A 19929-nucleotide genomic window follows, 5' to 3' on the forward strand; every position below is an offset into this window, starting at 1 on the left:
CCAGCATCTTTAACCTAACCTTTGACCCCTATGTGATCTGGCTTTAACCTGCACCCCACCTCATCTTTGTCTCTCTTCCCCATCCCAAACTAACCAAGGACTTCATATTAGCTATTTTATCTGCCTTGATTCTTCTTCTAGACTCTCCAATAGCAAGAATTTGTTTGTCATTCACTTCTCTTAAGTTATCACTTCAGTTAGCTCATTTCTACTACCCACCCTAAAGGATCCTACTGTATTGGTCAGGGTGAGTAAGGTTGTGCTTTGGTAACAAGCAACCTTAATATCTTGGTGGTTTAAAATTTAAAAAAAGAAGGTTTGTCTTCTGTAGTATTTTACTGGGGTTGCCATAACAAAATATCACATACTGGGTGAGTTAAACAATAGAAATCTGTTTCATTATGGTTCCAGGGTCTAGAAGTCCAAGACCAATGTGTCAGTAGGCTTAGGTTTTCCTAAGGCAAGGTTGGCTTGGCTTGCAGATGGCCACCTTGCATATATCCTCACATGCTCTTTCTTCTATATGTGCAAATCCATGGGTGTCTCTTTGGGTCCATATTTCCTTTCTTTATGAGGACACTGATCACATTGGACTGTTTTTTTTTTAATATAATCAGGTCTTTAAAGGTCCTGAGTCCAAATCTAGTCATATGATGAGGTTGCAGGTTTAGCATTTCAATAAATGAATCTTTGTACCTCTTCCTCGGTACCCTTGCCCATTTTGCTTTCCCAGCCAAGATGCCCTCTCCCTTCCTCTCTCGATGTCTTTTGCAACTCCTCACGTCCAACATTGTAGGAAGAAAGCATGCATAGACTCTGTGTTCCAATAAAATCTTATTTACAAAAACAAGTGGCCATCCAGTTGGGGCCCACAGGCTGTGGGCTGTGATTCGCCAACCTCTAGACCATTTGGGTCTTTGATCTCTTAAATAGCTTACTTTTCCCATAATGGGTGTCTTATTTTCCAACGAAATTTTAAATTCCTTTAAAAGTAGAAATTCCTTTTCCAACTTCTTAGTGCTTCGAAATTATCTTAATAAGGTACTATAAATAGGAGTTTGGTAAATAGAGAATGAATGAGTGTGGAGACCTGCTTGACAATAGCCTATGGTGCTGGTGCTCTGTGGTTGGATCCCCAACCCAGCTCTCTGCACATATGTAGAGTGCAGTATTTTATGTTGTGGTTTTTCCCTGAAAAGCACATCCCAAATCAAGGGCTGTTAGAGAAGGTTGGAAGCAAAAAGCAGCTCTGCACCCACGATAAGAAATATCCCTGCGTTTACCACAGGGCAATAGCCACCAAACAACCTGTTCTAAAATTTTGTATTTAGATTTTCAATATAGCAAGGCAGCGTCTTTCTCGCACCCTTCTACCTGATGGGACCATACATCAAGACGTGCCACATAACCTTATTATTCTGTTATGGCACATTTAAATGGGAAAGTGTCTTTAAACTAAGCTGCCTGGCCATTAAATGTGTGAAAAGTATATCATGAGCTGCAAAGAAAAAAATACTTGTGAGGGATTCCAATGCCTTCTCCCTTTTCAGCATTTTCTGGCTGGTTTCCTCCACATCTGGGCTCCCACGGGCCCCACGTCCTTTTTTCTGCACACCAGGCTGGTGGGCCTGGCAGGGTAGGGGCCCAGCTTTGCCCGCCGTCCCTCCACGCTGTGTGGAAGGGCCAGTGCTGCCTGCTCACGGAGCAAAGTCAGATGGAGTGGAGGGGAAGCAGATGAACGGCGAGGGCTGGGCTTTGATGCCTTTTGGTTGGGAAATCACGAGTTTTATTCTCAGCCTCTACCTCCGGGATTTTTATGTGCTTAACGATTTCGTACACTTTGTAGTTATTTTGGTCCTCTGGAGGGAACATGAGTGCAGCTGTCATGGAAAGTTGATAGACACCAAAAGGTGTTTCTCTCTCTCTCTCTCTCTCTCTCTCTCTCTCTCTCTCTCTCTCTCTCTCTCTCTCTCTCTCTCTCTCCCCTCCACAATATAGTTTACCAGGCTTAAGGAGGAGAAGCCTGCCCACTCTTTGGGAAACAGGGACGAAGCTGATATTTGGTCAGTAGTCAAATATTTTTAAAAAAGGAAAAGCATCTAGCAGAAGGAAAGGTGAGCTACATGCCAAGTCTGCCTTTCTGTCAGCATCTAAGGGAGAAGGTTCTAGAATAAATATATCCAAGCTGTTTTCTGACCTGGACTCTTCCAAAACAGGTTTTTGTTTTTGTTTTTGTTTTAAACAAACAAACAAACAAACAAAATATTGGCCTCTTGTTCAAGAGCTTGATCTGAAGATCATGCATTTCTCTGTTGCTAAAATTTCAGTGGAAATGGCATTGCCTGCCACAGACTGGCTAGGTCCACAGGAAACAGCAATAATTAATAAAATACATATGCTCTGAAGTGAGTATATGCATTTACAACTATGACCTCATTTCATTCTACCAATAATCCAGAGAGGTAATGTGCTGCTATGGCCCCACTTTTCAGACCAGAAAACTGAGGCTCACCCAGCTAGCCAATGACAAAACAAGACTCCACAGCAAAGTTGAGGGCCTTAACCTCTGAGCTATCCTGCTTCCCTCATACTGGCTTTGATAATATAGACTCGTAAGGAAGCCAGAGCTTGTTATGGAACTCTAGAAATTATCAGAGAGCAATGTTCTATGGCCTAAGACTTAGGAGAAATGTGGGGTTGGGAGTGGAGAAAAGGCAATTTATGATGGTGTTTGGCTTTGCTCTCTGTCTTGGTCCTCAGCCCCTCCTGCTGGTCTCAGAACTCCATGTCCCCTCTTCCGTGCCAGGACAGCAGTCCTGAGGGTGCAGGTCTGTCTGCTGGTTCCCATTCATCTAAAGCATTGGCACAAGGTAGATGCCAATCTATGCTTGACCCATGGAACTGAATCCTCTGGCTTCTGGGCAATTGTCATCTAAACCAAGGCGAAGTCAAGCTCACCTCCTGCCACCCGTCCAAGCCAGGAGATGTTTGTGGCTTGCAAAGACTTCCCTTCACTTTATGGTAATGAGATTTTCAAATAAAGCACAGCCAGCCACAGAGAAGTGGAGAAGGGGCCAGGATGAGTGGGGGAGGGGGAAATGTCGGGGGCTCAGGCATCCCACAGATGGTTTACGATATCACTCAGAGCCCACCGTGGGATTATATAGCCCTGTAATTCCTGGCTGTCTCTTGTGTGTGCCACAGCAGTGCTCACTGAATGGCAGAAAGAAACACAGCACGGATAGGTAGGGAGGGTTGTTGGGATAATATCTGCAGAATTATCACCACACTCTCGACGTCAGTAGGAGGAAAAATTGTCACTGTGTTAAAGGAAACGTGAAACCAGATTTCCAAAGGAAATGCTCCCACCAGCTCTAATGTGATATGATGTGGATCTGCAGCTGTCAATGGACTTTTATATTCAATAAATAAATGCCATGTAATTTACCACCCTCGTCGTTATTAGAGTATTTTATTTAAGTGGCGGTCGCTCTGCTATTCATTACAGCGACAGCCCATGGGTTGGGTTTAGTTTACCATGGATGTTTTCTGGAGCCAAACTAGAGCAGGTTCATTTGGAATATGTTTTAAATAAGGGGTCATTAGCCTGATGGGCCGATTTGGATGGTGAACCCCATAGCAAACAAAACTCATTGTCCATGTTCTGAATCTCAAGCCCTCAATTGAGATACAGAGCTGAGGATCTTTCTTTTCACGGTTATTGTATCCCTGCGATTTTTCCCCAGACCTCCAACCTTTTCCTCCTCCTCCTCTACTCCCTCATTTGTACTGGATGCTAGTCTCTGTCCAGTGCTCTCTGGAGATAAAGACCCGCTTTAGCATACAGCACACTCTCCTTAATGCAACCGAGTTCACTCTCATCATTTTAATAGTGGACCTAAGGTATGTTGCCATGTGAACAAGCCATCATGTCACCATAGCAACCAGCCAGATTGCAGCACACCAGTCTGAGGACTGGACTTCCCCCCCCCCCTCTCTCTCTCCTCTCTCTCTCTCTCTCTTCCTTGCCTGGGCTCTTTCTTTTGTTAAATTTGCTGAAGTGCTCACAATAGGAAGATTCAGTCTGCTTTTTCAAGCGGGGTTTCGTTTAAACCTGTAAATTGTTGTATAAACAGAAAGGCCACCGTGGCACTAGACTTACTTTCAAAGACGACTTGATGAGGACTTTGAATGTGGACCCCACCCCCACTCTCTGCCATGCCTTACAGTTTGATCAAAAAAGAGATGATCACACGTATTGGTGGCATTTGGACTTAACCAACCCCCCGCCCCTGAGTTTCTTCTTAGCTTCCCCCAGCAGGACTCCGTGACTCTCCCATCTGGGCCTGGTGACCACAGCTAGCCCTCCACGCCGCTCAGAAGCCCTTTACAGTTTCTGAGCTCTGTAGGACCCGAATTAGACCCAATTAAAGATGTGGATTCTCCTTCCCCTTCCCCTATTGCCAAGTACCTGTGCTGGTTCCAATTCCAGCCGCATGGGGAGAGCTGGCATGTTGAAAGGAGGAGCGATAAAGGAACGTGGATCGTGTCCGCCTGCCCACATTCATCAGCCTTGCGTGGCTTTTGATGCTCCTAACCCTTCTCATCTTTGTTCGGGGAAGCATAAAGATTCATTCTTCCAGGCCCTCACATCTTTTCCTATTTGATTCCCTGCTCTCCTGCACAGAGTGCATCTATTGCCTGCCCTGGTCCTCTGTGTCCCCTGCCCCCGCCCTCCACAGCACCAGTCCCCTTGAGCTCCTGGCCCTTCCATGACGCTCACTGCTGAGCAGCCCCATCGCAGGCACCGGTGCGCACGGGCGCTGGATGGGGTGAACTGCCCTCCACGGGCAAGAAGGACCGGTTCAGCTTTGTGCATAAAATTACAACAAACAAGCTTCAAATAACGCAGGACACTTTCATAATTGATTTATGCAAGGGCGCCTAAAGTTCTATTACCTTTTGTTTAGCTCAGGGGGCCTGACTCTATGCAATCCATTGCTGAAACTAATTACAAGATATAATTAAACTGTGACACAAAGATATTATACCCTTAGTTTACTAATGACACCGCGAAGCTCTACCGCCAGCACAGGACAGTGATTACGCTTCATTTATTATTTATCCTTTTGCTAAATGAGACGCTGACATTTTCAAAAATTACTTTGAGGTTTCTTAATTGTCGGCAGCAGGATGGACCAGAAGGAGATCTCCTTCCTCTTAGTTACTTATCCAAACCTCAGAAGCATTATTAGCCAAAAGAAAAAAGAATAAAGGGGAAAAAAAAAACAGTCACCCAACAGTAATAAGTAAAGCGTAATTGCATCTTTGGACATTTTTGAATTTTTATAAACAGCGCTCCACAGTGGATAGGGCAGCTGGCCAGGGGTGTAGGTCCAGGGGAGAGATGCTATGTGGTGAAACTGAAGGTGATTCTTACTCTGTAACCTGGACAAGTCCAGATGGCCCTGGATGGGTGTGGGAACAGGCCAGGCCATGAAGGCTAAAAGGAAACTGACCCCAAGATTCCAACGCTTCTCAGGAGCCCGATTCAGCAGGCAGAAAGCAGGTAGGGCTCTGATATTATACTGATATTGGGGTTCTTTGCAACTTTCCCCCTTTACCATTTCCCTATGCAAGACAACTGGTTGGTCTTACTGAGGTAGAAACTTTTTGCATATGAGACCAGTCAGATCTGCATGGACTAATGCGTGTTTCTGCCTTGCCTACTCTTTTACACTGTCTGTAGGTAGCAGGATTCCCTGTAAGGACTCCTAGACTCCCAGTGGATGCTCTTGCTTCACTGTAAAGATTTCCTTCCTCCCTTTCCTTTAATTGTCAATATCAGTCAAGCTACTGGCAGAAAAGTGCTCTGGAAAAGATGGGAAATGGGAATTCCCTCTGTCAGCCTTTAGGACTGGAATTCTCTGGGCCTATTTATTTACCACCCCTGCATCTCCATGCATGAACCTTGCTTTATTACCCTCTCATTTATCATGTTCTTAGAACAATAAAAGATTAATTTACTGGCTGCCGTTTGATGAGTTTTTGATGCCGCGAATGTGTGTGTGCATGAGTGGATCTGCTTACAGCTCATCTGGGTCAGACATCCTACAAGGTACCACTGGCCCCGAATGGCCACTAACCTCTCCATAACCCCAGTGGTGATGCAATCACAGCAACCGCTGGTCGACTTGAGACAGGGTTTAATTTCTTCTGAGTGTAATGGCATCCGGCATCTATAATTATGCTATTTTCTCTCCTGTGCTGATTAAATACGATTTATCCAGAGAGCTAAATGATGAATATTTGAGTGGAGTGTGTTGAGCCAATAGCTGGTAAAATAGCCACAATAAATAAACTTGGGGTGGGGTGGGGGGGCTTGGCGATACATTGACTCTGCCAGGTAACATTAGCAGGTGCAGGTGGAAAGGAAGCAAGATTAATACTGATGCCAGTACCACATCCTCCTCCCCCACTTCTGCTTAAGAAAAAAGCAACCCTGAAACCTGGAAATCTCACCTGGGGAACTTACTCAACCTCAGCATTCCTGATGCAACCAGATTCCACCCCCATCAATATTGTGGTTAGGTGTTATTTCCAGAACTGCACCCCTCAACCATACTCTTCATTCCCCAGCACACAACTGAGAAATGAACTTCTGTAGCACCTCCTCCCATCACCCTGGGCCGGCTCATCTCACGTCTCTTGTGTTTACTAAAAGGAGACCTGGTTAGTCCCAGTATTCCTCTGCCTATCTCCAAGATTCTCGCTTAAGCTAAATGTCTCACGATAGAACCACGAGCCTGATGCCAGAATGGGTCAGGTAACCCTTGCAATCATTTCCATCTCTTAGTTCCAGGAGAAAATCAAGAATCCTGAGCAATGTCGATTCCTTTCTGCCCCTATCATAAGGTTTATGAGAAATGGTGATTTAAGTGTTTGTGCTGACTGGTCAAGAAGACAGCATGGATGTGGGGGCCTGTTTGGAAGTGGCCTAGAGATGGTACAAAGTAAGCAGTGTATCAGCACAAATGTCTTGAAGCCACCAAAGTCCTAAATACAGTGAGCATGTAGCAAGATCCTTCTCTCAAGGCATGTGGAGTGTGATTGGCACCCCTATGCGTGAGCCATTGGAAAAGAATACCAAATAACATCTACCTGAAAGTCCTGGGTTGCACGGTGGAGATTCCATTAACCACGTAAGAACAGGTCATTGTAGGTTGAGAGCTGCAGGGAAGGCCCAAAGCAAGTGTTGACTTTCCAGGTGAACAGCCAAGAGTGTTGGGGCTGGGAGTTGAGAGTGAATGTAGAAAGGCAAAAATGGAGGAGCTGGAATTCGAAGAGAGGAGGCAGCCTCTGCCTGTAAGCAAAGCCCAGTGACCCCACACCTTCAAATTATGTCACTTGAGACCCTGCCTTCTCTCCATATTCAGATTGGTTTTCCTCAGTGACATTCACTGACCTCAGCTTTGTACTGCCCAGAAACAGTCTTGCAGTGGGCTTTTCTGTTGGGGCCAGACCCCTGCTGCCTTTGATACAACACCTCAGGTTTGGATTGGACTGGAAGCTTCTGGATTCATTTTCTCCTTGACATCCACAGTCTTTTATGACAAAATATCGAAAAAAGAGGAGGCTGCTCTCCAAGAGCCTCTGACATTGGAGTGGCCCTTGTGGGCCTCACTAGGAGGCCAGGGAAGGCTGGAGCAGGCAGGGCTGTGGGTGCTGGATCAGTCTGTGTCTCCCGTGCCCTTGACTTTGAGGCTGAGTTGCTGCTGCTTTAGCAGTAACACCTTCCTCCTTGCAACTCCCAAGGGGACAGCAAATGGATTTAAAAGCTACTCTTACATAGAACTGTAAACAGGAAGTGAGAGGCAATGACACCCTCACAGGGAAATATCCTTTGAGCATATGTGGATGCGCACAAAGAACATACCATCTCCTTGGGTGCTCTGGTTCGCTAGGCATTTTGCTTTCCTCTTTTGCTAACCTTCTTTTTTTTTCTTTTTTTGTTTTGTTTTCTTTGCTGCTGAAATCTCATGTAATAAAACCATTGTATTTCTGTTTGGATCTGTTTCAATGCCTTTTTTTTTATCCACTACCTGGTACCATGGCTTGTTTTTGTGCTGCTTGTGTCTGTGTTGTCTTTTTGTTTGGAAATGATGTGAAAGATGAACCCGCGAAAGAGAATCTACTTTGCATGGTCCAAAGAGATAGCAGTATTTGCAGGACTCCAGCGAACGTGAAATTAAACTGAGAGTCGCAAGAAGGTTTTCCTATCAGTGAAAGGTTTGGTAAACTCATAGGTAGAAACTTGACCATCAGAATTGCTGAAATCAGCTGCATGTGGTGGTGTGTGCCTGTAGTCCCAGCAACTGGGGAGGCTGAGGCAGGAGGATTTGCAAGTTCAAGGTCGGCCTCAGCAATTTATCAAGGCCCTGAGCAACTTAGCAAAACCCTGTCTCAAAATAAAAATTAAAAAGTGCTGAGGATGTGGCTCCGTGGTAAAGTGCCCCTGGGTTCAATCCCCAGTACCCCCCCCCAAAAAATTGCTAAAATAGGACAATACTTGAAACCTTTAGAAAAATAACAACATCAAACAAAGATGTTGTGTCCACCAAAAAACTAAAAAGTAAATATTAAAAAATTCTCTCTCTCTCTCTCTCTCTCTCAAAAATAAAAAATAATAAAAAAATAAAAATAAGAAAAATAACAACACATGTGCTTATGCATTTTTACCGGGTAGGAAAAACATGAAAGAAGATTCATGTAGTTGAATTACTTTGAAACAAATTATCTGATGAGGATAGAGAGTATAAGTGGCAAGAGAGTTGCCTCCAACTTCTGGGAAAGTCCAAGTGCCCAGTACATCTTTATCAATCAAATTGAACAGATGCCAGGAAGAGGAAAGATATGTGCCTTCTTGCCTTGGATCTGTCAAATATTGAGAAATGTCCCACAGGGGTGGGGGCCATCTAGGGGAGGGAGTGATGGCCACTTGGTAGCAGGAGAACCCCAGGGAGATCATTCTTTAGCTCCAGCAGCTGACTTCTCCTACCTTGAGAGGTTACTTCTGTTAGTCCCCCAACTTCACATCACCTAAACTCTGAATGTGCAGCTGTTGAGAAAGCAAAGAGCTCCAGGAATTGTCATGTAGACATGTGGATGTTATAGCCAGAGGGCTGGACCTTCCATCAAACTCTGCCATTTACTAGCTGAATGGCCTTGAACAAGTCATTGAATATTTCTGGGTCTCCGTCTTCTCATGTTTAAAATGGCGATAATAATCACACCTATCTGTATTAGTTAGATTTCTCCAGAGAAGCAGAGCTAATAGGATGTGTAGAGAGAAAGGAGATTTATTAGAAAGAATCAGCTTATGTGATTATACAAGCTGACATGCCCAAAACCTGCAGTGGGAGCTAGCAGGCTTGAGACCCAGGAAGGCTAATGGTGCAAATGAAGACCAGGGGCAATCAAATGGAAAATTCCCTCTTGCTCAGGGAGGGAGGTCTTTTTAAATTCTATTCAGTTCTTCAACTGATTGAGTGAGGCCCACCTACTTTATGGAGGACAATTTGCTTACTCAGAGTTCACCAAATTAAATGTGACTCTCATCCAAACCACTCTCCACACTGACACATAAAATTGACCACCTCAATACATCTTAGGGCTGTTGTCTTTGCCTGACACGTAGTATGGGCCACGTAAGTGTTTGTGCCCATTATAACAGATGGTGAAAATCATAAGAGACAATAGGGACTATTAGTTCCATTGCTACTAATACCATTATAGAGTCTAAAATACCAAATTTCACAGCCCCAGGTCTATTGCTCATCACTGCATGACCTTGCCCAAGACTAACCTCCCCCAATCTACATTTCCCCACAGGTGTATGAAATAGTTGATGTCGGATGAGGTTTTGAACTGTGGAAGTTTTGAACTTCCACAGGTAGTCAGTACTCTGCAGGTGTTTGCACCTGAAGCTATGATGATGATGATGATGATAAATGTTACTGTCATTAACTACAGAATTTCACACAATTCTAGTTTGGGTCAAGGATCTCCAAATCTTCTCTGTTAGATGGGGATATAAGAGGAGTCACACTTTGAACTTGATTTGATGCATAGGAAGTTCTATATAAATGTTGCTACTGTAGTCATTATGATTAGGATGACTCTTACTATCGTTAGCATTCTAGAATCTGATACACTAGCTGTTGACCTTGAACATAGAATGGTAGCTTCCTCATGAAGTGGCTGTAAGGATCAAATCAAGGCACGTGAATGCTTGGCACCTTTCCTGGCCATGCCCATGGACGGCCCTCAGTAAACATTGGCCGCTCACATTAGTTCATGCACCAGGGATGCAAGACAGTAGTAGCAATGTTGCTCTTTGTTCCCTCCCGCCCCCCACCGCCCGGCACCTGCTCTGTCCTCCCTACAACAACCCTGATACGCGTATTAAGTCAGTGACAAGGGCTGTTTGACTTTCAAAATTAACCACCAAATTTTGGACAACTTAGATGTAGACAAATTCATCCCCTGCCCAATTATGTAAAAGAAGATGCATTATCAGTTCTCATCGGTGATTAGTGCTAGCCCTGAGGTCTGGGCTCATGCCGAGCACATTTGTCCCTTTTCTACATGACAGCCCTCCAAATATTTGAAGGGCGCTTTCATGTCCCTCTTGAGCATTCTTCTCATCAGACTAAACATCTCTAGCTGCTTCACCCTATGTCACGTAGCACAGTCCTCACACCCTCTCGGTCTGGGTTGCTCCCATCTGGACCTACTCCAGGTCCTCCTCGTCTCCTTACACCATGTCATGCAGGACTACATTCAGCAGTGTGTATGGGCAACCAGCCCTGCAGAGGACTCCGGTGTACCTTCTCCTGGTGCAGTATTTTATGAAGGTATACCACATCAGCAGTAGCCCTTTTAGTAATCCCGTCAAGCCTTGAGCTTCAATTGGCTCATGCCCCTTATACATGAGATTGGTCATAAGCAAAACCATCTTCCTCTTGCCTTTGACAATAAAGGCTTTGGAACCTGTATCTGAAAGTCTCATGGTCCAGTTATATTTCATCTTAAGTTTGGCCTATTTCAAACCACTGGTGTTTTGAAAACAACAACAACACATTTGTTATATTTTTATTAGAAAATTAATTCATGTTTATTGTAAAGATATTTCAGAAACACACAGAAGTGCAAAAAAGAAAACAAATATTTTCGTCCTACCATCTAGAGGTAACCAGTGTTGGCATCTTTGTGGCTTCTTACCAGTCCTGTTTCTCAGGTTGATTGTTGTATATGGCATGTATATGCACTTTGTTGTTACAAAACTGGGATCCCACGGTATATACAATATTGATTTTTTTCCTTAATATAATACTGTGCAAAATTACCTGTTTCATTAAATGATATTGGAAAATATGACGGCAAAGCACATCCTGTGGACATATGGATAGTCTATAATTAATTTAATCATTCTTCTTGGAAATGAAGATGATTTCTAAAATTTTGCTGTTTGAATTAATGCCTTGATAAGCATTTTTTTTTGTCTATATCAGAATTCCTCCTCAGTAGTCTTGATATTTGGGGCTGGTTCATTCTTGGTCATGAGAACTATCCTGTGTACTGTAGGATATTTAGCAGTATCCCTGACCTCTACCCACTAGATGCCAGTAGTATCACCTCTGTTCCAGCTGTGACAAACAAAAATATCTCGAGATGCTGCTAGTCTTTTGTCTCTTTGGTTGTCTATGTAGGGAGACAGTGAGAGCAGTCATCCCAAGTGCAGAGAGTAAAAGGAATGCATATCAGTAGAGGAATTTTTAAAAATAATAAAAATCCAACCAAAAATGGTTGCTTTTTATTATCATCATGTGCCAATAAAATAATTAATAAAATCTTCCCCCCACCATAGTAGAATGTCCCCATTCCATCATCGCCACCACTGCCCACTCAAGTAGTTTTGCTTTTGTCTCTTTTAGAAATAATCCCAAAGTAGGCTGTTTATGCTCTCCAAATTTCATAGAATTTTAACAAAACAACCTTCTTGATAAGTTTTGTCTCCCCCACACCCTTGTAACTTCCTGATCCTTACAGTTCTCAGACCCACTGGGCACAGGGACAGAAGGATGTTCCTATACTCAGAATTATCTCATCCCTCTGTTGAGCCCTATTTTCCTACTGAATTTAGTTCAAAGGTCCTAACTCTTTCTTTAGGGTCCATTATCTCCCATTTTCCTGGGACCACCTGCCTGAGGTTCTCTGGTTTGCCAAGATACATTTCCATTCTAGTACTCCTCTGCTCAGAACTGACCTTCCATGTCTTGGTTTACTGCTGATGAGACGTGAACCCCATTCTAATTCATCCCTTCCCAGACCCTCAAACTTGACTTGCTCCAGTCCCCAGATGGGTGCTACTTTGGACCAGTCTCCTTGCAGCCCTGAGAGTACACAGATGGCCCCGCTTCCTTGGAATCCCCTTTCTCATTTCCTGCACAAACCCTACTGGTGAGAAGACTTCCTTCTGTTTTAAATCACTCATCAATGTTCTGCTTCTCTGAACTCCTGATCATATGGTCTGGATCCTGTCATGACACATGATTGGATATTTCTGTTTGTTTTAGCAACTTAGTCCCATCTTGACAATCAGAATACAAACTTCCTGAAGATAATGATATCTCCCACTTAAATATCATCTCAAAAAAATGAGTCTGTAAAGAGTCAATAAATAGTTGGTGATAAATGTACATATTTTGTTATATCCTGTTACTGAACTTTCTCAATTAAAGGTAAAATTCAGTGTAAGAACTGAAAATAAATGTGTATACATTTGGATAGCTTAACTTAGCTTTAATATTAACTAGTTAAACATCTCAACCTAAATCTCAAAAAACATATCAGACTTTTCTATTCCATCCCTATCTGATGTGTACTTTCTGTAGGAACCAAATGATCAGTAACTCCCTCTAACAGTTCTGGGTACATTTCCCCCCCATTTAGTTGTTTATTCCTTCAGTATTGAAAGCCATGCCACCCAGGTTTCAAAATCTGGCAAATTTGGAGATGAGTGCTGGTTCTATAAAATCCAAGGGCTTCCTGAACTTTCTTTTCTGTATTCCTGTAAAGGTAATTGCTACTCTTCAAGGTACCTGGTGCCCATTTTCAAATGTCACCCCACAATTCATTTGAACTGAAAATAATACCTAATGCTCTTTGTGCTGTCCTCCCAATTTTTCAAACTCTGAACTTTTAGGAAATTATCCCAATCACACTGTGGGTAAAATAAAAAAAATTAAAATATGAATTTTAACAAGTCAGAATATAAAGAAATCAAAAAGATGTCTTAAGAAGAAAGATGGCCGAGGGTGAGAACAGAAGACCGTGCCGCTGTTTCTCTTGAGAATCATCAGCATATGGCTCATTTCTCCATCTGTGGTACCCGTGGCTATTGGATGTCACGGGAGAGCCCAAGAGAGAACACCAAAACAAAACAGAGTTAACCTTGACCTGGCTACTGGCAGGAGAGATTCAAAGGGCTGTCCCAAAACAGACCAGATTCTCTTCGGAGAATATGTTTTTGCACAAAGAAGCTGTTTTTTCCAGTTTCAGGGAAACCAGAGAGTTCTTTTATGTCCAGCCTCCAAAAGCTCCTTGACCAACAACCTTGAGTGCTCACTGTCCTCATGGGGTCAGCCCGGATTGATTTAGTGATTAACTCCAACATTTTTCTGGCTCTTCCACTACACCAGCACATTTCAGGTTTCTAAATATAGGTCAGCCCAGGCAATTAGGAGAGAGCTTCTGTTTTTTGAAAGGTATTCAGCAGGCAGAAAGCCCAGTTTACAAATGAGTGATCATGTGTGCGATGTTTGTCCTCAGACGACTTGACTGACAGGGACCACTATATTCTCGGCTACTTTATTTCAACATGTGGGGAGGATATAGGAGAGGCTTCTGCACTTCTTGCTCCAAAGACTACTTGCACCACAAAGAACTTTAATTTGTCATTTAAAAAATGCATTTGCAAATGACCTTGTTGGTCACCTCCATTTCAGGTTGTGGTCTTGCTGTTCTTGTTGTGTGGGAGATGAACTGATATAGGTCAGATGAACCCATGGTCCCACATATGGGGACCCATAGCTGGCTATTGGTAGCTTCTTCAGGAAAGCCTCCCATTTAGTCTTCACCTAACTGCACACCCTTCTCTCAGGAATGTCCAAGCTCAAAAATAGGCTCCACTGCCCCGGGAAGCTAGAAATAACAATTGATTTGGGTAGGACATTCTTTAGGAGGCCAATATCAAGGATGATATTTTACATTAACAATCTGATTCCCTTTGGGCAGGGCCTGGCAGCCTATTCCTCCCAAGCCACAGGGTCAATTAGTCCAGATGGTCCACTCACAAGCAATGCCAAGTACAGACTCTAATCATGAACTTCTAATAAGATGATACATTTGGGGGCATTTGAAGTATTAATGTGCTATATGCAAATGTTGGAACTACCAATTTTTGCAACAGTTTTTATATAGGAGCAGGAGGGAACAGCAGAGAACACACTATATGGGACCAAAGGAACAGACTTGGTTTTTCTTGGGCTCAGAGTTCACAAATGTACTTTAGAAGAGAGTAGTATTGAACACAGTAGAAACCTGGTAGACTCTAAAATGTAGTTCTTCAACATTCACTTCAGTAGCCCCAGCAGCATAAGCAATACCTGGGAATTTGTGAGAAACAGCATCCCAGGACACACCCCAGGCCAGCATCTGCATGGTGAGATCCCCAGGTGATTGCTTTGCTGGTCACAGTGAGACTGGTTTAGAAGTCCACAGAAGTTGTGGGCTCCGTTATCCACCTGGGATTGTGTAGATCTCCATGCACACAGAAACTGGGCCTTGGCATTGTTCCTGCCAGGATGCTGAATTTTATTCTCTCCAAAGAGGAAGCAGCATATAAAATGAAATCATCTACCATCGTGTGATGTTAACATATCAAAGTCACCTTTCCTTTCTTCCTTTCCGGTGCTTTCTCCCACCGTAATGGATATGGCTGGCAAGTTATTAATGCAGAAACTTCCTGGGACTTGGGGCATTTCAAAGAAGCGGAAATTCTTGGGCATCGCAGTGGTGAATGTTGGCTTCAGCACTGCCGGGTGATCTCAAGTTGCAGAGATGATAACTAGGAAAACACACGACCCGATGGGCTTTCATTTCTTGCTCAGCAGAGACATGCAAGCCAGTGAAATTTGGGAAGAAACTGATTACTATTCCTAAACTACAGTAGTTTCTTTCTTTCTCATCGTTAGCTTCCAGAACACAACACCTCACCTTGGATGTCATCTCTGGGCTATTTCCGAATCCATTGTCCTCTATTCATGGACCAATTGCCTAGAATCTGCCCAGGGCAATGACTACCTAAGTGATGTTTGAAAACAGATTTCTGCTGCTCTCCTTTGTAATAGATTATTGACCCAAACTTGGCCTTTCCTCTTATTCAACAACTTTACCTGCTAGAAAATCCCTTTCTCCAGCCACCCCTGGCCAATTGCTTCCTTCTGAGGACTCCAGAATTGCCCTGCTTACAGCCTCCCTCCTCCCTCCTCACCACCACCATCAAATTGGCAGCTCACTCACTGTTATGAGGCAAGACTGGCTCTTTCGCTCTAGTCTTGGGCCATTTTTCCTAGGCTGCTTTTTCTTTAAATTTTTTTTTTAATTTTATTTGTGGTCTCTGTCATTCTGCTGGGGCAAGGGGGTAAAGAGATCTGACACTAAGTGCGGGGAAATGCCGAATCTGGAATCTATCTTCCAGACGGCACAAGAATAAAAATTCATGGCAGGACAGCCGCTGCTGACACACTCCCAAAGACATATTGCAGGTAGCATTATTTATTGTGGCAAGGAGTTCATAGAAGTGCTACCTCAAAGCACCCTGAGAGATCCTAAAAAGCCCATCTCCCATCAGGTGAGGCAGATTTATGGAGGCTGCTCTGGAGAGGTCAGGCGGTGCGGCTCAGGAAGCAGGCTCCTTGCAGAAATCCTGGATTCCCTTAACATATTCAGTGCAGTGCGATTGGTTCAAAGGAGGGCTTGAGTCTGTAATGTTGACCATAAAATTGCAGTGACACGCTGCTTTAGATAAGAGGGCTGGAGGAAGGGGGCAGGGATGCTGCGGGCGCTGGAGCAGCCAGCCCAGGCAGGACTGGAGCATGCGCTCATATTTTAGGTTAATATGCGGGGAGAGGGTGGGGGATGGGACTGGGCAGATGAATGTTCACACAAAGAAAGCTGAACCCACCAGCCTGGCCACAGCATCCTGCTCAGCATCCGGGCACCCTGCACCTGTGCGCATAAGCCAGGTGAGAGCAGGTACATGGAGACGCACAGGGACCTCGTGGTGTGCATGGAGCCGTGCTAATAGAAAAGCATACTAAAGCCAGGCTAGCCAGTGTAGCCCCACCACTGTCCTGGAGTCACCCGGAGAAAGCACCACTCTCCCCATCACCCCTGCCAATTTGGTCAGGTGTCTCACAGGTTCACCAGGCCAACAGCTCACCAGCCTCGGATGCACAGAATCTGACTCCACTTCAGGCCGCCCAGACACAGCCCGGAAGTGACGTGCTTCTGCAAGCTTAGTGGGACTGAGACTCAGAGGAGGCTGCTCTGTCCAGGAATCAGTGACATCCACACTGGGCCAAGGGCAGGACAGGCACACTGAGGACGCATGACATGACCTTGACACCTGGGTGGAGGGTTTTTGACCTCGGCACATGAGGGAGCACCAGAGACAGAGGCAGCTCAGTGTCTGGCATCTGACTTGCTCCTGGTGGTCAGTTTCCACTCACCATGTTTTGGGGGCACCATATTTGTCCTTCAAATCGGTGGGCCCTCTGAGGGCGACTTGGTTAAAGAGACTTAATTGCAGTGACTTTCCACATCTGAGTTAGAGATAGAATGTGTGAGGGGAGAAGATGGCCATCTGAATAATTGAGGTGATTATCTTTTTCTGAATTATTCAGCTAGGACCTAAATTGTCCTATAAATTCAGAGAAAGGTAGGTTTTTGGTTTGAATTATACAGATAATAGCTTTAATTCTTCACCTCACTCAAGCCTGTGGGTCCAGTTATAAAGTGACTCTTTCTCCTTTTATTGAAATTACTGTCATGTAGACCTTTGGCTCCACCTGGTTTTAAATGTCCCTCCAGACCAGATATTTGGGATGTCCATCTCAGTTCAGAGGATCGGCCCCTAGAATGGGAACCAAAGGAGGCAAGAACTTGAGGTTAAAAAGCTCCTAAACTATCTCCAGTTGAGTTTTGTGCCTTCATAATTCTGCCCGTTTAGAGGATTCCCTCTAATTCCTTGGCATGCCCTATTGATCTCTTCTGTCCATGATTTTTAAAGTGCAAACCCCCCAACATTGTTCCATGCAAAGGGCACCCAGCACTGTCGTATTTCTATGTCACTTGCTGTCCTACCCCCCCTACTGGCTGTGTCCTGAGGGATGTGGATACTGACTCCACCAAGTCCAGGAGGTTGCTCTGAGCCTCTGAGTGCCACTGCTCTGTGGTCATCCTTGCCCACTGGCCTCCACAGTCCTTCCTCCCAGTCCCACTGCTGACCCCCTGAGGTCCAACGCTTGACCTCATTAATACAAAAGGGGAGAAAGCTAAGTGAATGTTTTCGCAGCCTCCTTTTTCTCCAGGCCAACTGGAGGTGATCAGGGCCAGAGGCTTCTCTCTAGTTCATAAACCTGTTAGGGTATTCGGAGTCATGATTCTCTCATTCAACTGTCTGTGCTTTTCCTTGGGACAGCTAATCCCTCAGCGTGACTGGTGGAAGCCGCAGTATTGATTTCTGTGTCTCTCTAAACCTCAGTTGTGTTCAACGCTTGTTAGACATCTGAAGGAATATCCAGTGGGCTCTGGGGGCAATTTGAGAGCGTGGCTCAATAGGCTGCTCTCGAGAGAAGTTTCTGTAAGGTTCCCGGGCAAGCCAATCGAACAGATTTAAAAATGAGAAAGAGAGACGAGAAAGAAAGGGAAAGGGGAGGATGAGAGGAGAGACAGAGACAGGGGAGAGGGGAAAAGATGAAGGAAAATGAGAAAGAGAAAGGAAAGAAACAGGGGAGAGTGGGAAGGAAGACAAAGAAAGGAAAGAGCTTTCTCCTGATAATAGAAATCTTACAGATTTACATCTTTCTGCCCCTTTAGTCTCAATTCTCCCTTTGTTTATAAAGGAGCTTTTTAAATTTTCTGGTCAACACCAACTGGACTGAGAAGAAGATGCCCACACGTGGCACCTTCTTGGCTGGTACATACGTTGAAGAGGACCCAGGGAAGTCCATGGAGTGTATGCACTCTGTTGAGCCTGATGGTACCTGCAGTGGTCACTTCTGGAGTCCTGGGTGCATCTCTGCTACTGTGCAAAGATGAGAGTTGGGGATGATTTTTCTCTGTCCCTCTGGAGGCAGAAAATGCCTTTTCTTGAAGATGCCCAGGCTAAGACCTTGAAGTCTATCTAAAGTAATCTCAATTAGGGGCAAATTTGCACCACCATACCCCCATCCAGAGGACATGAGGCAACCTCTGGAGACATTTTCGATTGTTATGACTGGTGGGTAGAGGCCAGAGATCCTGCTAAACATCCTCGGAAGCACCACAAAAACTGATCAGATCAGAAATGTCAGGTTTAGTAACCTACTCGAAGCTTTAAAAAAGTATGACTTCATTTTGTTGTCTTATTTGCTTCCCATGTTTACCTAATATTCTATTTAGTCACAATTATAAGATAGGCACCTCTAGGGAATATTTTTTTAAATCAAAAGGAAAGACAAAGATGTGTATATGTCCAAGCAGTCCCACCAAAGTCATCCTAAACCAGCCTCTCTGGAGATGGGCTCTAGATCCATATTTTGAAGTTTTCCAGGTATCTCCTACACAGATTTGAGACCCCCCGCCCCAGGAAAATATGTGATCCTTCAACATGCTGACAAGTGTGCTGTCCAGACTTTTTTTGATCAGAAATCGATTTCTTGATTGGAAGTAGGCCTGCCAGCCTGCCCCAGCCCAGAGCAGGGCAGGTCCATCCACCTTATCAGATGCTGGCATCTCATACAATGACCATCTTCTGCTCCAACACAAGTATGTTGGCCTCTTCCCAATGTCATACCTTCCTGAGCTGATAAAGCCTAGACCCCTGGTCTGCAAACTCAAAGAGAACTCTTGGCTATTAGAACCCATGTATCCTGGCACCTCCTCCCTCCACGTCTCCCAGATAGAGTCCAGAGGGGACTGCCTGTAGGCCATGTGCTATTTGGATGGCATCAAACCTGGTTTCCCTAGTGGCCTCCTGGAGTCTATTTTCTCCTGGGGGCATTTCAAGGAGTCCTTTGTCTCACCGAGTAACCATTGAGACAAACTTGAGAAAGGACAACAGTGAATGAATCGCACCAAATTCAAATGAAGAAAAGCAGAATGTCTCATGGTAGAAAAAATCACAGTCAAAATAAGGCTGAGACTTCAGATGATACCATGGATGATTAATATTTGCAAAATCTGTTGTTTTTTTTTTTTTCCTGCTGAGAGAGGCAGACAGACAGAGACTAATAGAGAAGCAGGAGGTTGAGATTGCCCCATTTGGTTTGGGGCACTTGTCACAGTCCTGCACTTTGCTAGGCTCATGGAGAGCTGACTGGGAAGCCCAGAATGCTTCTCATCCCCCTTCCTTGGCCTCTTTCAGACACAGTAGGCCCTATAACCAACCTCTGGAATATAGGAGCAACCTGCATGAACAGGGCCAATGGCTGGCCCTTTCCGGAGCCCAGGTCTCAGCCCCGCTCTTCCTGGGCTGAGGCACTTTATTGGTTTTCTTCTCTTCGTCTGCGGCATGGGCTCTTGCCCCTCCTCAATATCATT

Source organism: Marmota monax, unplaced genomic scaffold (genome assembly GCF_021218885.2).
Source record: "Marmota monax isolate L192 unplaced genomic scaffold, Marmota_monax_Labrador192_F-V1.1 WCK01_AAM20220418_F8-fsc00024, whole genome shotgun sequence".
In the NCBI taxonomy this organism is placed as follows: domain Eukaryota; kingdom Metazoa; phylum Chordata; class Mammalia; order Rodentia; family Sciuridae; genus Marmota; species Marmota monax.